The sequence below is a fragment of the Equus przewalskii genome, chromosome 5 (assembly GCF_037783145.1).
Source record: "Equus przewalskii isolate Varuska chromosome 5, EquPr2, whole genome shotgun sequence".
Classification (NCBI taxonomy): Eukaryota; Metazoa; Chordata; class Mammalia; order Perissodactyla; family Equidae; genus Equus; species Equus przewalskii.
Window position 1 is genome coordinate 61,567,635 of NC_091835.1, and position 20,600 is coordinate 61,588,234.

Sequence of the window (20,600 nt, forward strand, 5' to 3'; positions counted from 1 at the left end):
AGAGAGACAGAGAGAAGGAGAGAGAGAGAGACTATCTGGGCTCCTGTAAGCAGGCCTGAATAAGGAATAAATGAAACCCTAAAGAGGAATAATAGATTGGGATACCTTTGAGCTGGTCTGGAAGATTCTGAATCTTCAGCAGCAGATTACAGTACCAGGTAGTGATTTTATGAAAACCCCAAAGTCTTGGTGATGAGGAATTTTAGGCTGGTTAATTTTAAAACTGCAGATGAGAAGCAGGCTCCGAGGAGTGGAATTTGCTTGCCCTTGGTTGGGAAACATTTACATTTCTAAGGGAAACCTCTATCTGTAAAGATGCCTCCCTCTCTGTGCCAGGAAGAGGGGGGATGGCCTTATCTCTAGAAATTCTTAATCAATGCCAGAGGCAAGATCTTAAGTTGTTTACTGTCTGGCAACCTCATGTAACTGACCCCCGCCCCCAAATCCTCCTTTGTCTTTAGCTGAGGATAATATTTAAGCGGTGACTTCTGCCATTTACCCAATCCGGTTTAATTCTTATCTAAAGGTTGTGGGACCACCAAATGGCCGGACCCTACGAGCACTGATACCATTTTAACTTTTTTACATATTCTTTCCTTTGTCTTGTAAAGAGATAACACACATACCTATGCCTTAAATTTAGCTCTAACCCTCAACTTGGGGCAGCAGAAGCTCTGACTGCCCATGGGTCCTGTCCCCGTGCTATTCCATACTATTCTCTAAATAAAAGAGCACAACTGCCAGATCTTAAGAGTCTAAGAAATCTGTCTTTCGACTCCTCGGTTCACCGACCCCGCATCATTGGCACCCCAGTCCTCCTTTACACAACAATTAAGACAGGTTTTCCAAAGGTAAGGGGAAAGATCTAACAGACCACTCCAGGGGTTAACGATCTAGTATCTTGAGGAGTACACTAGGTTGGATTACAATACCTTACCTTGATTTCCGACTCAAACTTACAGGAAGGAGTAGGGTCTCTTGGTAGGATTCTTACCAGCAAAGTGTATCTGTTCCTTGTCTCCAGCACCTCTGGGTCAGATCTGGTGAAGCATGCAGTTATTATGGAGTACGTATGTGTCCACGGGCATCGGAGACAGGGCATGAGACAAGAGGCCTACACAAGAGGGTGACGTGCTTGTTCACAGTTAGCTTTCGAATTACGAGACCCTCTCCCTCCATTTATAGCCAGAAGTGTCTCCTTCCACTGGGTCTTCCACACACTTTTCTTTCGACAGCTTGAGTTTGTTCTCAAAGCGACCACGACAGTGTAGTTGTTATTGAAGTTTCATCATTTAATTAAAGAGTACGTATACTAGTGAAATGTGAGTGTGGGAAGAACACACATTCATTCAATTATGAATAACTGAATGCTTTGGAGAAACAGGTTGATAAAGAATAATTGCTGACAAATGAGGCATCTGTATTTGTCTGGGTTTTCCAGAGAAATAGAACCAATAATATATACAGATAGATATATACACATATATCTATATATATACATACATATAAATACGTACATATAAAGAGAGAAAGATATTTAGTATAAGGAATTGATTCTCTCAATGATGGAAGCTGAGAAGTCCCAAGATCTGCAGTTGGCTAGCTAGAGATGCAGGAGAGAAGATGTGCAATTCCAGTCTGAACCCAAAGGCCTGAGAACCTGATGTGAGTTCCGGTCTGAAAGCCAACAGGCTCAAGGCCCAAGAAAAGTCAATGTTCAGTCTGAGTCCAAAGGCCACTAAAGACTAATGTCCCAGCTCTAACAGTCAGCCAGGTGGAGTTCCCTCTTATTCAGCCTTTTTGTTCTATTCAGGTCTTCAACTGACTGGACAAGGCCCACCCACATTAGGGAGGGCAATCTGCTTTACTCAGTCTGCCAATTCAAATAATAATCTCATCCAGAAACACCCTCACAGACACACCCAGAATAACATTTGGCAAGTGTCTGGGCACTCCATAGCCCAGTCAAGTTAACACATAAAATTAACTATCACAGCATCATTGTGGCATTTACTTAAAAATTAGAGAATTTCAAAAGAATTCTGAATTCAGATGCAGTGTATGGAAATTATAGATGATGTGTTATATGTGTGGTTTATGTGAGGGGATAAAGGATCTTCTGAATATGGTTAGATTCATATCTCCCCAAAAAGTTCTATGTTCTACATTAAACATATTGAAGAATAAATGAATATGTTTTAAGTAAAATAAAATATTTGCATACTTTAATATTTTTAATAATTTTTCACTTTAACAGAATTTTTTTCAACTAACGACCAAACGTCTGTCCCAGATGATATCAGGTAAAAGTAATTCAACTGTATAAGACCATAAAATTGACAAGTACTGTCAAGGAAATGAGACACTTGAATGTCAGAACTATTTACGAGGACAGCTTGATTTTGCCTAACGGCATCTTTTTTTCCTGTGCATCCTACATATATGTCAATTCTTGCTATTTGGTGTTTTAAAGATCACTAAGAACCTGAAAATATCCATCATGGCCATTTCCCACCTCGGGTAACATCAATCATCAGATCACTCCCCTCTTACTATTGACTACTGAGCATTGTTAGAAAAAGTCATACAACGATGCCAGCTGGCATTATAACCAGTCCACGTTATCTAACATCTGCTGGGCAATCATTTACCTCTAATTAACTCTAACTCCATGCAGTTTTTGTTATACACATCTTTCCTGCTTTTTCCATCTTCTGTCTCCAAATCTGTGTGCATCTCCTTCACTCTCAGCAAACGGGAATCTTGCCTCCTATTTGAGAAAATAAAAACCACATGATAAGAGTTGCCTCCACCTCCATCAATTCAATCACAATATATAACATCCTTCTTTCTCATTTACTTTCCTCTTCCCTCAGAGTTTTCATCTCCCTCCCTAGGCAATCTCATTTATTCCCACAATATAACAGCACAGAAGTCTCACTTCCGCGTTTTCCCTGATGCAGTCATTTGACTACTAGGCGTCCTCAACTAAATTTCCAGCTTGTTTTAAACTCCATGACTTTAAATTCTTTAAGTTTCCTTTCAATTCTATAAAATGTTGTGGGTCTATAAAATTATCTGGATAGTTGTCTTTATTCTCCAGTTCATTTATTCAGGTCAAGATTGGTGAAAAGTGTTTTTGTTTCTTGTTTTTTGTTTTTCTATCTGTGGCACTAAAATTCCATAATCTTTTTATTGTGTCGAGTCTAATACTCTATCAAATTCTTCCTCCAGGACTTAGTCCCATAATGCATTCACTTTGGCCATCTCAATTATGAGCTTATTCCTATTCTAAAGTGAACTTGAATTTTCCTGCTTCTCCAAATGACAAGCTAAATGAAAGATCCTTGCCAACAGATTTCTTAAATGATAACCTAAAGTTGCCAAAATACTCTCCTGAGAGAGTCTGCCGTCACTTGAACAGGATCTAAGTCCAATAGGCACGGGCTCCCTGAAGGCCATACCTGCCAGCTGTCACCGAGCGCTTCCAGGTGGGCATCTCAGCTAATCGACATGCTGCTGAGGGAATTGGAATCCAATTACAGTGCCTCACAGCAAAGGCAATTTACCTTTCTTTCAGGAAGGGAAGGACAAAGTGCCAAATGCAGCAGGTTGCATATTTTTGCTCATAAAATACATAATTTGTCAAAATCATTTTCTCTAAACACTTTAATGGAAATCCTTGGCAGGCCTATGCGATAATGATTTCCATGTTAATTCAATACTCAGTTGTTCCAGTTTATCCCCAAACTCTTTGCATCTCTCAGGTAGTGCTGTCATTCTTTTAGTATGAGTCACATAACTAGACCATTTTCCAAGAAAAAAGGTATCTTTGTTACATTCAAAAGTACTCTTGGACTCTCCTTGGATGGCCTCTGCTGAAATTAGTCATAACAGACTCGATTGACTATGGAGCAATTTTTCATGACTTCTTGCATGTTGACTTACGTAGACCCAGAATATTGAAGAGAAGCATTACAAAGCAAAGGGATCAGGGAAACAGAGTTTTCAAAGTTAAGAAATCTCTTCTGTCTAATTTGCTTTATTAAGACTTCTTTCCTGATTTTAAAAATATCGGAATATCATTTATTTTACGGATTTTCTTTAGATATTTCAAAAATTTTCCTCAAATAAAATTTAAAATTTTTACCTCACCCCTTCATGGCAGGAGCAATTTTGCTGCCAAACTGGTAAAATAATAAACAAGAAGAGAAGATGTTGTTCAAGAGAAAAAAAAATCACCTCCTATTATAATAATAGACAAGGAGTGAGGCTTTTGGGCTCTGAGTCGATGGGAGTATCTTAGTGGTCGTATTAAAATGCACATCACATCACAAGTTTGTTTCTACTGAAAACTGCTCAGTTTGATCTGATATGTTATCAGTCAGATTTTAAGTAGCACTCTGCTTACCTTTAAGAATGTGATAATGTGTTCTACTGAGCCATCAAATGATTTCGTGTTTTGTTTAACCCTTTGAAACATTGTTGCCAGAAGGGTATAGAGTCCACGTGAAACTATTGTTTCCTCGACAAGGGCAGGCTGCCCGCCCTCCAGTTAGGCAAAATCTGTTGTTTTCGTCGTCAAAGTAAGCTATTCGGATTTCACAGCCATCACAGTTTTCCTTCTTTTCTCTCCTTGCCCTCAGGATATTCTCAGAGGGGTTTTACTCAACTCCTTATGATGCTGAAGTTGTTCGGGAGCGATATGGTAATTGCAGGCAAGCTACAGTTAAGGCCTAATGAACATTATGTTTATGAAGAATGTAGCTCTGATTTCTAAAAGCACTTTGGTAAATTATACAAATTAAATATTCATTACTTTGTACTTCATTAGTTCACATTTGGAACACTTTTTCTTCATTATAATAGCCTGGAGTAAAAGCTGCTTTTTTTTTTTAATACATTTTATGCCGTTATTTTTCAAAAACTCTTTACTTAGACTATTAGGGCAAAGCTGTATTTTTTCCATGGGGCCTATAATATTCTATTTTATTTTTTAAAAAAGACTACGTATTTATCTCACACAAAGAACGTGATTATGTGTTTGCAGTTCTTATTTCAATAGTCAGCATAAAAATACGTAAACTTTTAACCCTGACTTTCACTCGAAGTTTACTTGCTGCTCTTATTCCTATTAAAAAATCGCTATTTCATGAGGAGGAAACCTCGGTACTAAGTTAAAAGTACTGCAGAGTTATAAAGAATGTCTATTTCCCATGTTGGAATAACTTTACAGTGATTTATTAGTCATCAGGCTCTGAGAAGTTAAAAATCCTTTAAGTAGTAAGGTTGTTTGTCTGAGACAGGTGATAAATAGACAAGCTTTCTTGGCACGTGGAAATTAAAATAGAAAAAAGAATTATGATTGGAGCTGCTCTTCTCCACTTCTAAATACGCTAGTCAGCTAAAATGTAGTCTTCCCTCAATGCCTTCAGCAATTGTGTGTGTGTGAAATACTGAAAATAAGTAACTCCTCCTACCATTCTATCCGTTGAACGTCTGTTGCAGGCAGTCAGTCATACCGTTATAGTTAAACAACTAGAAACGGGTGACTTAAAATGTACTTGTAATCAAATTAAATGTCTTCAGATCTAGAGATTTTCAGATTTTTTTCATTTTAGATTTCCACAAATAGCAATTAATGATGGGTTCTCACTAAAAGATATTGGGGAAAGAAGTGAATTCTGAGAACATATTTTCAAAGATCACAGACAAGATGGTCTGCCTGAACTGAAATGAAATGATGTTTAAATTTTAAGAAGCACTGAGGGCCAGCCCTGTGGCCGAGTGGTTACGTTAGCACACCCTGCTTCAGCGGCCCAGGGTTTCATGGGTTCAGATTCTGGGTGCAGACCTAGCACCACTCATCAAGCCATGCTGAGGTGGCCTCCCACATAGCAAAACCAGGTCCGAAGGACCTACAACTAGAATATACAACTATGTACTGGAGGGCTTTGGGGAGAAGAAGAAAAAAAAGGAAGATTGGCAACAGATGCTAGCTCAGGTGCCAATCCTTAAAAACAAAGCACTAGACTAGGAGACGGAAACTTGAATTGGAGTTCTGGATGCATCACATGGTCTTTAGGTCTTCATAAAATCCCTCAATCTCTTTAAACATCAGGGATCTAATCTGGTAAATGGGAATAGTAATACTTGCTTTGCCCACTCCTCTGGGTCATGGTGAAAATACAGTGAGATTATGAAACATTAAAAAAACAAAAAGCAAACAAATTTTGAAACATGAAATATTCTATAGATTAGTGATATTAAAAATCCAAATCATGAGCTCCATAATTTCCATACACTAAGACGTCAACAATAAAATATCAACTCCATTTTAAAGCATGCACAGTGAAGAGAGAATTGTGGTCCAGGCAATTAACGAGATGCAATCTCCTCTTGAGTTCTAATCATCATATTCTCTCAGCAAGCTTCAGCAGGATAGTCATTACGTCTTTTAGGTGAGAGCTTATTCATTAATCTTTTTGCCTCTAGTATTTATTTTATCTGACTTTGCTCCCTTAGGGAATTTAAAGAAAATAATAGAGTCATAAGACTAAGCTTTCAGTAGGAACTTGAAAGAAAAGACAATGGATGGCTTTGTAGACTTTAAATATATTTATTTCAAAATTGAAAGGATCCAGAGAATGTCATGAAGTGAGGAAAGGAACAATGTGATGACTCAAGAAGCTTAGGGAACAAAACAGAAAATAGAACACAGACTAGGAAAAAGGTGTTGGCAAGTAGTTTTGCAGAATAAGCTGGAAAAGAAGCTCTTGAAAGCAACTGAGAAAGAAGAAAGGCAAAAGTGAAGATTCTACTTCAGAAAACTGCAGGTTTGATGGGGATAACAGTATTTTGCATGTATCAAAGAAAAAATTACTGAAAGGATGAGTCTTAGAAGGCAGAAAAGCAATCTACAAATAGATTCTGACATGTTATAAAGAAAGAACATCTGAATTTGTCAGGAGGATTCATTTGAGAAGAGAATGGTAATTGCAAAGAGTCAAAGATAATGGGGAAATTGCAAGTTAAAGTAATGGGATGGATAAGAATGACAGGCTAGGATAAATATTAGGACTAGCACAGAGTTAAGTAATAATGCCTATTTCCTGTTCTCTCTTGATCTGTGTTCATTCCTGACATTAAAACTTGTTGAAATTCACTTTATTCAATGAGCCTCTTCAAAAAAAAAATCACGGAACCGTGATAGCAAGATATTTCGAGTAGTTTTAGCCATCCACGCCTGGAATTCTTTCAACAGCATTCCAGCCAATGGGCTGCCTGGCTTACATGTGATCACCTCCAGAGATGAGATAGTCACTATTTCCCCAAGCAACATATGCCACATTTGGAGAAGTTTACAGGTTAGAAAAGTCTTCCTTATTATATTAAGCTGAACTTGCTCTCCTGTAACTTCTCCCCATAAGCCCTAGTCTACCTTCTTAGGGTCGCCCAGCGCGATACCTGCCTGTTCTGCTCAGTTCTGCATTCCTTACTTTCTCATACTAATGTATTGAACAGATATGTATACAACATAAATAACTGTGCTATTATAAATTCAACTCCCCTTTTGTCTTCACAGTGGTAGCAGAGCCCACCCCTCCATCAAGGTCCACGTCTTGACATTACCACAGGTTCAAGGTTCCGTGACAAACCCACATCTCCTCAATTTCCCAGGAGGAAGGAAACCTACATTTGATGAACCCTGTGATGTGCCAGAGATACGACATAGATTATGTCATTCAATCCCCTCATCAACCCTACAAAACAGATAATGTTATTAAACCCTTTAAACAGATACAGTAGTCAGTTTTATCCTTTCACACTTAGAGACCAACTATATAATTACTTTCCCAGGTACTATTTCTATGTCTGCTCTTGAATTCCCTAATGTATATTTTCTTGTAGTGTTTATATTTTTTATTATTTTTAATATTTGTTCCTCTAGAAGTGTTTTCCAATTCTTTCTCGAATGAGACAAGATATAAATAAAATAGTATTTTAAATTGACATTTCACATATGGGTGCTAAAGCTCAAAGAGGTTGAATAACTTGACCAAGAAATGATCAGACTCTGGAAAATGGATTCTCAGTAACTGAACTCTTGAGAATCTGATTTATAAGCCCAAAGCCTCCTTTACCACTTTTAATGGAAGATCTATGCGGAAGGATTACTGAGGCCCACCGTTGCACAAAGCACTCAAAGACCAAGCCACAAATCAAATCACATATCAGAGGACTGCTTAGTTAGAAGCACTCAAAAAAGAGTCTATGACGCCAAGGTGATATTTACATAAATAGAAAGTAGCTTGACTGTTAATCTTCTTTGTCTAGAGATATTTCAAGCTAAGGGTTTAAAAAACATTCCTTAAAATTGTAGCACGAGGTGTCTTACACATTCTTGAAGCTAGACTATCCAGGTTTTATTTTTCAAATTTCTTTTCTCACTGTTACCAACTAGTTACCTACATTCTCAGGCATAAGTCTTCCTAATATATTGTACATATGTGTTTTTTATTTAGGAAGAAAATGTTGTAATATTTAAAAATACCACAAAGATCTCACATCTCTTTAGGTAGAATCCTTGTGGTTTCCATTTCATGGAATGATGTTTTATGACCTCATTCCTAAATAGTAGCAATGTGCTTTGTCTGAGACACAGAGGCCTGGCCACATACTGTGAAATGAGTGATAATTTCCTTCAAGAAAATGGATGGTAACCATGTGATAGAAAAATATCTAAGACCAGGGAAAATAGGACCCTGGAGTCCAGGGATAGAGGACGTGTTCAAAGAGACCAGGTCCAGGGGAATTAAATAGGCCACAGCCATAAGGCCATAGGCCTGGGGCTAAGAAGGAGCTGGTCTGTGGGGACTCTTAGGATAAGAAGGGGCAGAGTTGATGAACTCTAGGAGCACTAATTTCTCTCATGGAACTCTAAATTTTCATATTCTGTTGTGTAATCTATTACAAAATCCTCAAGTCTTCAGGGAAATTTTCTTAAATTGTTACTTCTTAGTGCTGTGTCTTATGGATATAAGGGGGATGCAAACTTGGGGTTCCTTAGGAAGAAAGGAGATAATGAAAATGTAGAAGCAACTAACAGTATTGCCTCAGAAACTGAACCACAGGAACAAATGAAAAAAAGCTGTGTTTCTCCTGATGGTATCTGTAAATATTGTTTTGTATTTCAAGTTTTGACAGTCTCCACTAAATTTTTCAAATTATAATCATAATAAGCCAAGCTCCCAAATGGATATATTATCAGCTATGTAAAATCAGAAACACATACTTTCAGAAAGAGAGACAAGTATAGCAATTTGTTATACTTACAATGATAAAGTAATACAAGTAATAGAAAATATACTCCTTGTTTCATAATTGTGCAAATGAATAAAAAGGAACATAAAAGGGAGTGTATAGCCATTTTAAATTCATCATAAAACTAACTGTTACATATTTTGAAATTTTTTTTAACTAAGGTATCTTTTATATTTGAGAATCTGGTTTTTTAGTCTCTCAAAAATTAATAAAAAATTGACATTTCTAAAATATGATTCACTGAAACTGACAGAAATTTTTTAAAGTCTTCTTTTAAATTTCTTAAAAGACTTCAGAAACACATAATAACTTTATATTAGCTTATGTTACTCTTTAACTTGTGGGAATTAGGAAATTAAAATTTTAAGCAAGGTCAGTTCAATTACATTTCAAAAGCTTATCAGTGCTTTCAGCTCTTTTATCTTTTTCAGTCCTGTCATATAAATATTTGTTATCAAGAGTATTAAGGTCTTGGCAATAAAATTCTGAGATGAATACAGATTTCTCAGGCTATGAACTCAAATGTGCAAATCATGTCAATTTAATTTTCTATAATTGCATGTATTTCTACCTTGAACCTCCATTTTAACCAATGATAGCAACTTAATCTTTGTCAATTCAGAGTAAAAAGATAATTCAGAGTTTCTCAGTCAATCTACACTTTTTCTGAGTTAACTTTTATTTCCCTTGTGAGAAATAACCTTTTATTTTCCCTTGGACATAGTCCCTGTGGTTGTGTACAAGTTTTGAGAAGACTCACACAATGAGTCTTACATATACTCATGCTGCGTCCTCCAACCGTCCTTGTGCCTGGATGGTCTCCAGATTTTGGAATCTGAAGGACATCTAATTTCTCACCCAGTCTCCAATCATAGACTGCAAGCAAACTTGCTGCTGCATTCTTCTCCCAAGAAATACAGTACTACTTTCGGTCTGCTAGAACTTTCTCAGCTACTGCTGTGTTCCTCTCTGGGGTACAGGAAGTATTCAGATGCTCTCCAAACCCCTCTGGGCCCAATGGACACACACGGAGCTGTCTCCATGCTTCCCTAACCAGATAGTGGAGGGTAAGCCCTACAATTTAGGTTAGTGCTCTTAGTCTGACTATCTAAGATGGTTGAGTAATTGGCTCTTGATCTTCTCCCACCAAGACTGGCTCAGAAATGTGCTCACAGCAGGCTACATTAGGGTGGGGAGGCTGAGAGTGATGGCTGAGAAGTATCAGCCCTCAGGGCATTGTGTACTGTTTTTTTCAATAACCATAAATTCATTCGTGGTATATTCGAGATTCCTGTGGCACAAGTCCAGGTGAATGGTTAATTTTCTTGTACCTAGCAAAATACCAAGCCCTTCTTAGATAGTCACCAGCATCTAAGCTCCCTGTCGCTCTGGACTTACCCCATAGTCTCTCCCTGTGGAGGTTTTATCCTCTTGAAGGTAGTGGACGTTGTAAGACAACATCATGCACTTCTCTTGAAGCGATGCTCATGGAAAACACTCTTGGCCATAAGTCTTCTAGGACCATGGATTTTGAGGTCAAAAAAGAAAGACTCTGTAATCGTTTCACAGTGTATATGTATGTCAAATCATGACATTGGACGTTTTAAATATATACAATTAATTTTGTCAGTTATTCCTCAATAAAGTTGGAGGGGGAAAAAGGAAAGGCATTGAGACTCAACAAATTCTCTGTCAAACTTTTGTCTCTGTCATGAATTTCAAAAATCATTAGATGATTCAAGGATTTATTAGATCATTCAAAAATACTCTGGAATTTACAAGACTATAATTTATATTGTTAAGCATTTAAATCCAATCAATTTTGTTATCAGATAAGCCCTTAGCTTAGTAATCAGCAATTGTATAGATAATTTCCTCTGAATTATAAATAACTTCAACTTAAATACGACATTGTGCTTACTTGATTGGAGAAAGTGTGCTCTTGTTTTAAAAAAAATTCAAATTCTTTCTCAGCATAAGCTCTTTGCCACTATTTAGAAAAAATCTTTTTTTTTTATGCTAGTATGATTTTAACTGTAAAAATCAGTTTTATAACGCAGCTTGAAAAATACTCTCTGGAATTCAGCTTTTAGACAATTCTCTTGCAATTTTCAGTTGCTCACATAGTTCAATTTGCACCCTCATTTGGTAGTGTATTATTTCTAGTATTTTCATATCTGCTATGCTTTTACTTCTTTAAAGGATTGCCAATATTTTTTATTTCAGCCAAACTAACCTAGGTAGGAAAGACAGAGACAAGCTTTTCCTATTATTAAGACTGGGATGGGGCTGGCCCAACGGCGCAGCGGTTAACTTCACACATTCCGCATCTCAGCAGCCTGGGGTTCGCCGGTTCGGATCCCGGGTGCAGACAGGGCACCGCTTGGCACGCCATGCTGTGGTAGGCATCCCATATGTAAAGTAGAGGAAGATGGGCACGGATGTGAGCTCAGGGCCAGTCTTCCTCAGCAAAAAGAGGAGGACTGGCAGTAGTTAACTCAGGGCTAATCTTCCTCAAAAAATAAAAATAAAAATAAAAAAAGACTGGGAGTTAAGATGTCTTCTCCATAATATAAAAATGACTTCCCTAGTCACGTTCTAGAATGTTGATCTTTGGTCATTCCTTAGTAAATCAGTAATAACTCCAGATTTATACGTCTAAAAGTGCTCTTCACATGAATACACTTCCCCCTGCAAAAACCAAGACATGCAATTCTGAAATATGTCAAAAAAGAGATTAAGTAACTGTGGACTGCAGATATGTTCTAGGGGAAGATGACTGCCGATGAGAATATCAAATAGTATGAACACTAAAGTAAATAATTCAGCGGCATCTAGAAAATTGAAGATGAGTTCACCCTAAGACCCAGCAAACCCACGTCTAGGTAAATATCTCAAAGAGACTTAAATAGGTGTATAGGAGACACGCACAAGGATGGCATGGCAGCATTATGCCAACGGTGACGATCCGATTCTGAAGGACTTTCAATAGAGGAATGAAAAAATAAAATATCAATACTACAAAGCAGCTAAAAATGAACTTGATCTCTATCATATCAACGTTAGTAGATCTCAAAAACATAATGTTGAGTGGCAAAAGCAAGCTGCAGTTTCAGATTAATACATAGAATGTCATACAAAATGCATTTGAAAACAGAAAATAGCAATAACACGTTGTTCATGTGCGTATATACTTAGAAGCATAAAAATTAAAAATGGATCAAATTCTTCCTTTAAAATGTAAAATATTCTTGGTCAGAAATGTTTGTCTTTTTTTTTTAACTGATGTATTTCAAGCATCTAGAACTCTGCCCAACACGTAGTAGGAGCTCACTAAATCCTTACTGAAAAATGCGTTCATGATAGTGATTGCTTTGGCGTCAGTCTGGGAGGGAGATTAACTACGGAGTGAGAAACAAGAGTGTGAGGGGCCAGCCAGTGGCGTAGTGGTGAAGTTCATTCACTCTGCTTTGGCAGCCAGGGGTTCACGGGTTCGGATCCTCGGCGCAGAGCTACACACAGTTCATTAAGCTATGCTCTGGCAGCATCCCAGAAGCAGAATGAGGAAGATTGAACAGATGTTAGCTCAGGGCCAATCTTCCTCACACAAAAAAAGAGAAAGAAACAAGAACATCGGCTTTATCTGTAAAGTAATATTCCCCTTATTTAGAAAGAAAGAACAAAAGAGAGAGATTGAAGGACAGAGGGGAGAAAAAGACTTACAAATATGAAAAGAAGTTGTTTTTTTGTTAATTGGTCCATGGATGTCTTTGTTAACTATTCCTGTACTTTTCTGTATTGTTTAGCTTTAAAAGAAAACTGCAGTCTTACAAACTGCAAACCATATTTTTATAAACCACGTACCTGAAAAAATAATATGGAATTGTAAAGGAAATTCAATGGGAACATCATTACCCTCAATTCTAAACCCTGCCCACTCTGATAATACGTTCTAGTTGTTTCATAGGTATTCATTTTGTTTTCTTCTTTATTGTGAGCAACTCATGTAGAACCTCTCAATCTTTAATGTGTCATGTTTCTCCTGATATCTTGATTCAGAAGTCAGAATATGTGGCGTCTAGCCCCAGTCCCACATGTAACTAGTTGTGTGACCTTCACCGAGTTGCTCAATGTGGAACTTTGCTTCCACATTTGAAAATTAGAGACATTGCAAATGATCTCCCTTACAGCCCCTCTCATATGTAAGATTTAAGGACTTTATAATCTACATTTCCTTTTACTTCTAAAATTTGATATTGATTTTCTCATTAAATTCCTATTACACATGTTTTGTACCTTTACTCGAGCATCAAACACACCCTCTCTCCTACAGTGACTACACAGTACATGGGAAGACACAATAAACGTTTGCTGTTTTAAGGGCAGTAAGTTCTAGAATGCTAATTAAAGTTTTTTAAAGAATCACATGTCATGTCAGTCCTGTGTCTTCATAAATGCTGTGTTAATTCAAGCCACAAAGTTGCGACAGAAGAGGCTGTTCCTTGGATTGTTAGCTTACAGCAAGTCAGTGGGAGGATACATATTCTTTTGTCTTAATGTTGCAACATGTTGATATGAGCATGCAGATTGCCCATCTCTTCCCCTGTGCCTTTGAGCAATTACAGATCAGATGACAGGTAATCCGTGAATCTCTGCCTTTCTCTGACATGATCCTTTTGAAGACAGAGCAAGGTAGACCTGTTTCTGTGTGACTAAGTTCTATTTCAACAGCCCTGCTTGAAAACCCAGTTACTATGGTGACATATGGTGACAAATAATCTCCTTCTCAACAACTAAAGTTCTCCCCTGTTCAGTAAAAGTGGTATCTATGGCTTAATGGTTCAGCAAAAGGCTGACACATCTACGGCCTTATTTCCGACTGAGAGGTTTTTAATAAGTAGTTTGAGCTCCTGGAATCTGAGAAGACTCAACAGGTTCTGTCTAAATTTAGCAGGGTCAGTGTTAAAGGACATTTCCTGGATAGATCAAATACTGTGTAATTAGAATATGCTGAATTGGCATGCCAATATTTGACTCTTTTGGGGGGCAATGGAAAGAGAAAGAAACAGACAACCCCCTGGGTCTTTCAAAGGAAAAGGAAACTGACATAAAGGGAGTAGACACTGTTCCCCGAGAGTGATTTTCCTGTCAAGAGCTCCAGCTCACCCTGGAGCTCACCCCGCTGGACTCCCACTAGCCTCTTGGAGCTGTGGTTCTAACTATCTCTCTCTCAAAAGATAAGGAGAGTGGAAGAAGGGCAAGTTTCCTATCACTGCAGAGACGTGATCTTCTTGGCATTCTGAGTGGCATCTCGGAGCGAATATTATGTATTTTCCTTAAATACATATTATTTTACATAAGGATTAGCATCAATAACAGCATACGTCATGGGTTAGGATTGTGGTTGACTTGTTGCATTAACACCCTCTATGTCCCATTTATATGACAAACTATATCCTCAGTACTGAATAACTGCCTTGAAATGGAATTTGGAAAAAAATAATTATGTTAGATAACTGTGTAAACTGCTACACTGTGAATACCCCAAAAACCAGAAACTGCTTTCTTCATCTTCACACACATCTGGCAATCGCACATATCTGATTCGCATGATGACAGGCACACAGTAATTAATAGTGTTTGGGGGTGAATAAGACACGAATAAATTTACTCCAAAAGTCTTCTGTTATGGGAAATATTTTCAGATATGTTCCATGTGTTTATCACAGTTCATCTTTAGCTGTTTTCAGGAGAGACTTTTCTATCGCCTAGGGAAAACTAACAGTCAAACCCTCCAGTGAAGGTCAACAAGTAAGAAAGGTGAGGAAGCTAGGTGTTCCTAAAATGAACCGATAATTACAATTATAATCACGGACTGCAAATTAACCAGGGTTTCAGTCTGTGAGTAAGAACATCTGATGACATAACATTAACATGTTAAATTAATATCTACTCTGAGATAACAATACAGCTTGAGGCCAAATGCAGGCTTCTGGCAATCCTCTAGCATGTACTGTTGGCCATAAGGCCTGAATCAGCAGATATTTTTTATCATTAGATGATGCTTCTACCTTGGAGACTATGGTTTTAATTGTGATCTCTATTTGTAATTACTAATCAAAATGCTATGAACCAAAAACAAAAAATCTCTTAAGAATATGACACTATTTTTTTACTTTGATAAAAGATTTTGTTCTTTACTTTGTGTGTGTGTGTGTTTTTCCAAGTTGGGGTACATGATCTTGGTAAGCCATGTTGTTGTTAGTGCCATGAGTTGATTCCCATTCCTAGTGAACCTGTGTCCAGCAGAGCAGAACCCTAACCGGTGTTTTTGTGCCATCCTCTCATCTTCCCACGCTCTGTCAGACAACGCTCCGCTGCCATTCACAGGGTTTCCATGGCCATTTTTTTCTGAAGTGGTGGCCAGGTCCTTCCTCCTACTCTTAGTCTGGAAATTCCACTGAAACCTCTCTACCAGTGGTGACCCTGCTGGTACTTGAAATACCAGTGGCATAGCTTTCAGCATCACAGCCACAATATGACAACCAACAGGCGGGTGGTGTGGTTCCCTGATTGGGAAATGAACTTGGGCTGCAGCAGTGAGAACACCAAATCTTAACCACTAGACCACCAGGGCTGGCCAGTAAACCACAAGTCAACGTTTATTTGAAACCCTTCCTAGGTTGCTAAATTTTAACTCCAGATCAAAATGCTGAGAAACCTAAGCTCAGTGGTGATTTTCCTAGCTCACCTAGAGATAATCACAGTTTCTTTGAATGCAACTAAAAAAAAATCTTTCTGAACATAAAATTAATGAATTATATAGTTTTCCCTCAAATTATTTTGCAAAGCATATTAAAATCAGGTTTCTAACGCGTCTGATTGATTTGGTTTCTCTCCTTCCTTAGCTTCTCAAGGAGCCCACAGTCCTAATTTTCCTTCCTTTTCCTCTATGCTTTCTCTTGCTGTGGTCCCTCTTCCTGCAGTTTCATAAATATAAGTGCTGTTTGATGTACTGTCCTAGAAGTCAGCACTCCACATTTCTTCCCTCTGCCATCTCCCCATCTCTTCAGCTATAAGGCTTTGGATGTAACTTCCTAAGTCTGCCTCTCTAATCTTACATTCTCTTCTAACTCCAGACTTGCCATATAGAAATCTTTATTAAAAGAACATATCTGAACAATGTGTATCAGTTTCTCCCTTCTTTCTCCCAAATTATCTCCTCTTGACATCTCTTTGCATTATAAATACCTGTTTGAAGTACTACAGCCCCAAATCTCAGAATCATTGTTAATCTTTTCTCTTCCTTGACCCCCAAATCGAATTAGTTCCATCCTGCAGGTTATGTCTGCATTCTCCCATTTCTTTCTTTCTGATCATTCCTGTCGGTGTCGCAATCCAATGTACATATCAGGATAGATGCAGAGAGGGCTGACGGCCACTCTGAGTTTATTATAACCAGCGTTTCAATATATACATACCTTACAGCTGTTAAACATACACAGGTGCTCTGGATGAAGTAATTAGCGAATGCCAAGAATTCTTAGTGATTTCTCAAGGAGCCCTCCCTTGGCCTCTGTTTTGATACTATCATGTTATTGCTGTGCTCGTACACTTTCTCTCGGAGCATGCAAGGCCTCCTAGGCAACAGCCCCTCCTGCTCCCGATATCGTGTCTCCATCTGTGCCCCCGGGTGGCCGATGCCTGTCTTAGGTTGCCTCCCCTTGGAGGTCTTACCAGTCATTGGCTAACCGGCCTTCTCACCTCCGGGTCACAGTTTGTTGGCAAGCTTTTTCCAGTGATTATTAACCCTTCCTGTGTCAGGGGCTGCTACAATTCCCAGCTGTCTTAGTTAAAATTCACGTTACCTTCCACATATACTATGACTAGAGTTACCTGACTGGTCACCAGATTCCTTGCTCCAATTAGCCAAGCCAGCACCACCTAAACTGACTCAGATACATAACATTATTTAAAGAGTTGAATTTTTAAGCCATTCTCCCTGTTATAATTTTGCATGTGTGCATGTGTGTATATGTGTACATCTCTAGTTAAACTATTTGACTGTTTAAAGTTTTCATGCCATTTGACCTAATAACTGGAACTCTTATACGCTGCTGGTGGGAATGTAAATAGTACAATCATTTTGGAAAACTGTCAGTTTCTTATAAAGTTAAATGTACATCTACCATATGTCTCAGCTATTCCATTCCTGAGTACTTATCCAAGAGAAATGATTTACGTGATTTTGATAATCACCCTAATGCATTAGATTGATCAGTTTTTAAACCAGTACTTTTCAACATATAAGGATGATGCACAAGCGTGCTTTTGCAATGTTTCACTGCTTTTTCAATCAAGCATTTTTAAGTGCTTGTGAAAAACAAAATCTCTAGAGAATCATATGTTTGGGAAAAACAGGTCACAGCCTCTCTAATTACATTAAAGAAACAGGCAGGAATATGGTGTCAACTTCATTATTTCTCCCTAAAGAAATTGAACTCCTCTTCAGTTTTATTGGCAGACTTGATATGTGTGAGTTTACTCACTGGTTCATTGATGTGACCAATTGCACTTACGGTAGACAAAACTAAATGAATACACGGAAGAGGTGACAGTTGGGAAGTAGCAAACAGGACTTTTTAGTCATTAAACCTGTATAGACTGTGTCAAGCTCCTCTCTCTGAATACCTCAGAGCACTTTACAACCATCATCTATTAAATCTGTCCGACATTGATGCAAGGCCAGAGAATAATTGCATCACCACCTCCCTATTGGAGTTAAAAAAAATACCTCCAACAGAAAAAAGGAAGACACTTGTTTACTGAATGAGCCAAGAATAGAGACGAGAACAGAGCCTTGTTCCAAGGGCATGGCCTCTGAACCTCAGAGGTCTTACAGTGACTGCAATTAGGTGACTTTGATTAGGTCGATAACATGAGAGAAGAGGAAGGGAGTTAACTAACTATTTACCCAACTTTTCATTTTTCTCAATTATCATATATTACACTCTCTCTTTCTTTGTATTCCCCAATATGTGGCATATGGGAGGTACTCCTTTTTTTCTTCTTTTGCATTTTTAACAGTTTTATTGAGGCCTATGTGTCATATCACAAAATTCACTCATTTAAAAATGCAGAATGATTTTTAGTAAATTTATACAGTGACATAACTATCATTGCATTCCAGATTCAGAACATTTCTATCATCCTAAAAAGTTCCATCATGACTGTTTGCAGTCAATCCCCATTTCCTCCCCAAGGCCCAGGGAAACACTGATCTGCTTTCTGTCCTTATAATTTTGCATTTTCTAGAGATTTCATATAAATTGAGTGATGCAATATATAGTATATTATGTCTGGATTTTTTCACTTAGTAAATTTTTTAGATTCATCCATGTTTTGGCATTTTTTCATTTTTATTAAGTAGCATTTGATTGTATGAATACTGTATATCACATTTTGTTAATCCCTTCACCGGGTGATGAACATCAGATTGTTTGCATTTTTCACCTATTATGAACACAGTTTCTATGAACATTTGCATCACAAGTCTCATGGACATGTTTATTTCTCCAGGATAGATACCCAGAAATCAAATGACTAGGTCACAGGATAATTATATGTTTAATATTTTATGAAACTGCCAAACTGTTTTCCAAAGCAACTGTCATTTTGCACGACCACAAGGATTGTATGAGGGTTCCAGTTTCTACACATTTTCTCCAAAACTTAGTATTTTCAAGGTTTTTGATTATAGGCATTTCAGTGGGTGTGTAGTTTTGTCTCATTGTGTATGTGTTATATTGGTAGCTTTATGGAGGTATAATTAAGATACAATAAATTGAGCATGTTCAAAGTGTATAATTTTTTAAGTTTTGACATATATGTACAACCATGAAATAATCACCCCATCAAGATAATGCAGATACACATCACTGACAAAAGTCTCCCTTTGCCCCTTGGTAATTCCTCCCTCTGCACTGCCATCCCCACTCCATGCCCAGGAAACCACTGATCTGCTTTCTGTTACTGTGAATTAGTTTCATTTTCCATGATTTTATATAAAAAGTGAAATCATACAATATATACTCTTTTTTGTCTGGCTTATTTCACCCAGCATAATTATTTTGAGATTCATCTATGTTGTTGATTCTACTGTAGGCCATTCTTGTTTGCTGCTCAATAGTATTCCACTGTAGGGTTATACCACAGTTCACCCATTTATCTGTTGATGAGTATTTGGGGTTTTTTTCCCTCAATTTTTGCCCATTACAAATAAAGTTTCTGTGAACATTAATGTGCAAAATGTTGTATGGACATATGCTTTCATGAGTAAATACCTAGGGATAGAATGCTGGGCCATATGGTAAGTGCATGGTTAACTTTCCAAGAAACTATCAAACTGCTTTCCAAAATGGTAATATCATTTTATGTTCTCACATAGGGTATTAGAGTTCTAGTTACTCCATTCCCACTAAGACTTGGCCTAATCAATCTTTTTAATTTTAGACATTCCAATAAGTGTGTAGTGGTGTATCATTGTGGTTTTATTCACATTTCCCTAATGACTAATCATATTGAGCATCTTTTCATGTCCACTTATGAAAAATACTTGCAAATCAATTTCTGAAGGACATATAGCTAGAACATAAAAAGAACTCTAAAATTCTAATAATGAGAAAATAATCCAATAAAAAATAGGCAACATATTTGAATAGACTCCTAGCCGAAGATGATATATGAGAGCAAATAAACACATGTAAAGATCTGGGTTCACTCAGATATTCTCCTCACCTTGAGATCCTTAAGTTAACCACGTTTACAACATCCTTTTTCCCCGTAAGGTAACATATCCACAGGTTCTGGGGTTTAGGACATGTACATATCCGGGGGTGGGGGGGGGTGGGGCAGGTAGCATCGTTCTAACACAAGTGGCATCCCACAAATTTATTATGTTATGTTTTCATTTTCATGCTAAACACTTTCTCATTTCCTTTCTGAAGTCTTCTTTGACCCATGGATTATTTAGAGGTGTGAAATTAAGTTCCAAATATTTGTGGATTGTACAGCATCTTTCTGTAATTGAGTTCTATTTAATTTCCCGTCATTAGAGAACTTTCTTTGTATGATCTGAATTTTCTTAAATTCTTGAGACTTGCTTTATGGCCCAGCATTTGGTCTATCTTTGTAAATGTTCTAAGTGTGCTTGAAAAGAACATATATTCTGTTCTTGTTGGGTTCAGTGTCCTATAAATGTCAATTAGGTCAAGTTG

General features: G+C 37.6%; 1 long non-coding RNA gene across 1 annotated transcript in view; it reads right to left on the bottom strand.

The window, feature by feature from the left end:
• The window catches only part of LOC103548585 (uncharacterized), a 30,776-nt gene extending 13,668 nt beyond the window's left edge, over positions 1-17,108 (bottom strand). Inside the window, exons 1-3 of the long non-coding RNA XR_544302.2 lie at positions 16,806-17,108; positions 2,652-2,770; positions 995-1,114 (exon numbers count right to left, since the gene is read on the bottom strand). This is a non-coding gene — a long non-coding RNA (uncharacterized lncRNA). The remainder of the gene's footprint in view (positions 1-994; positions 1,115-2,651; positions 2,771-16,805) is intronic.
• Between the last annotated feature and the right edge of the window lie 3,492 nt (positions 17,109-20,600).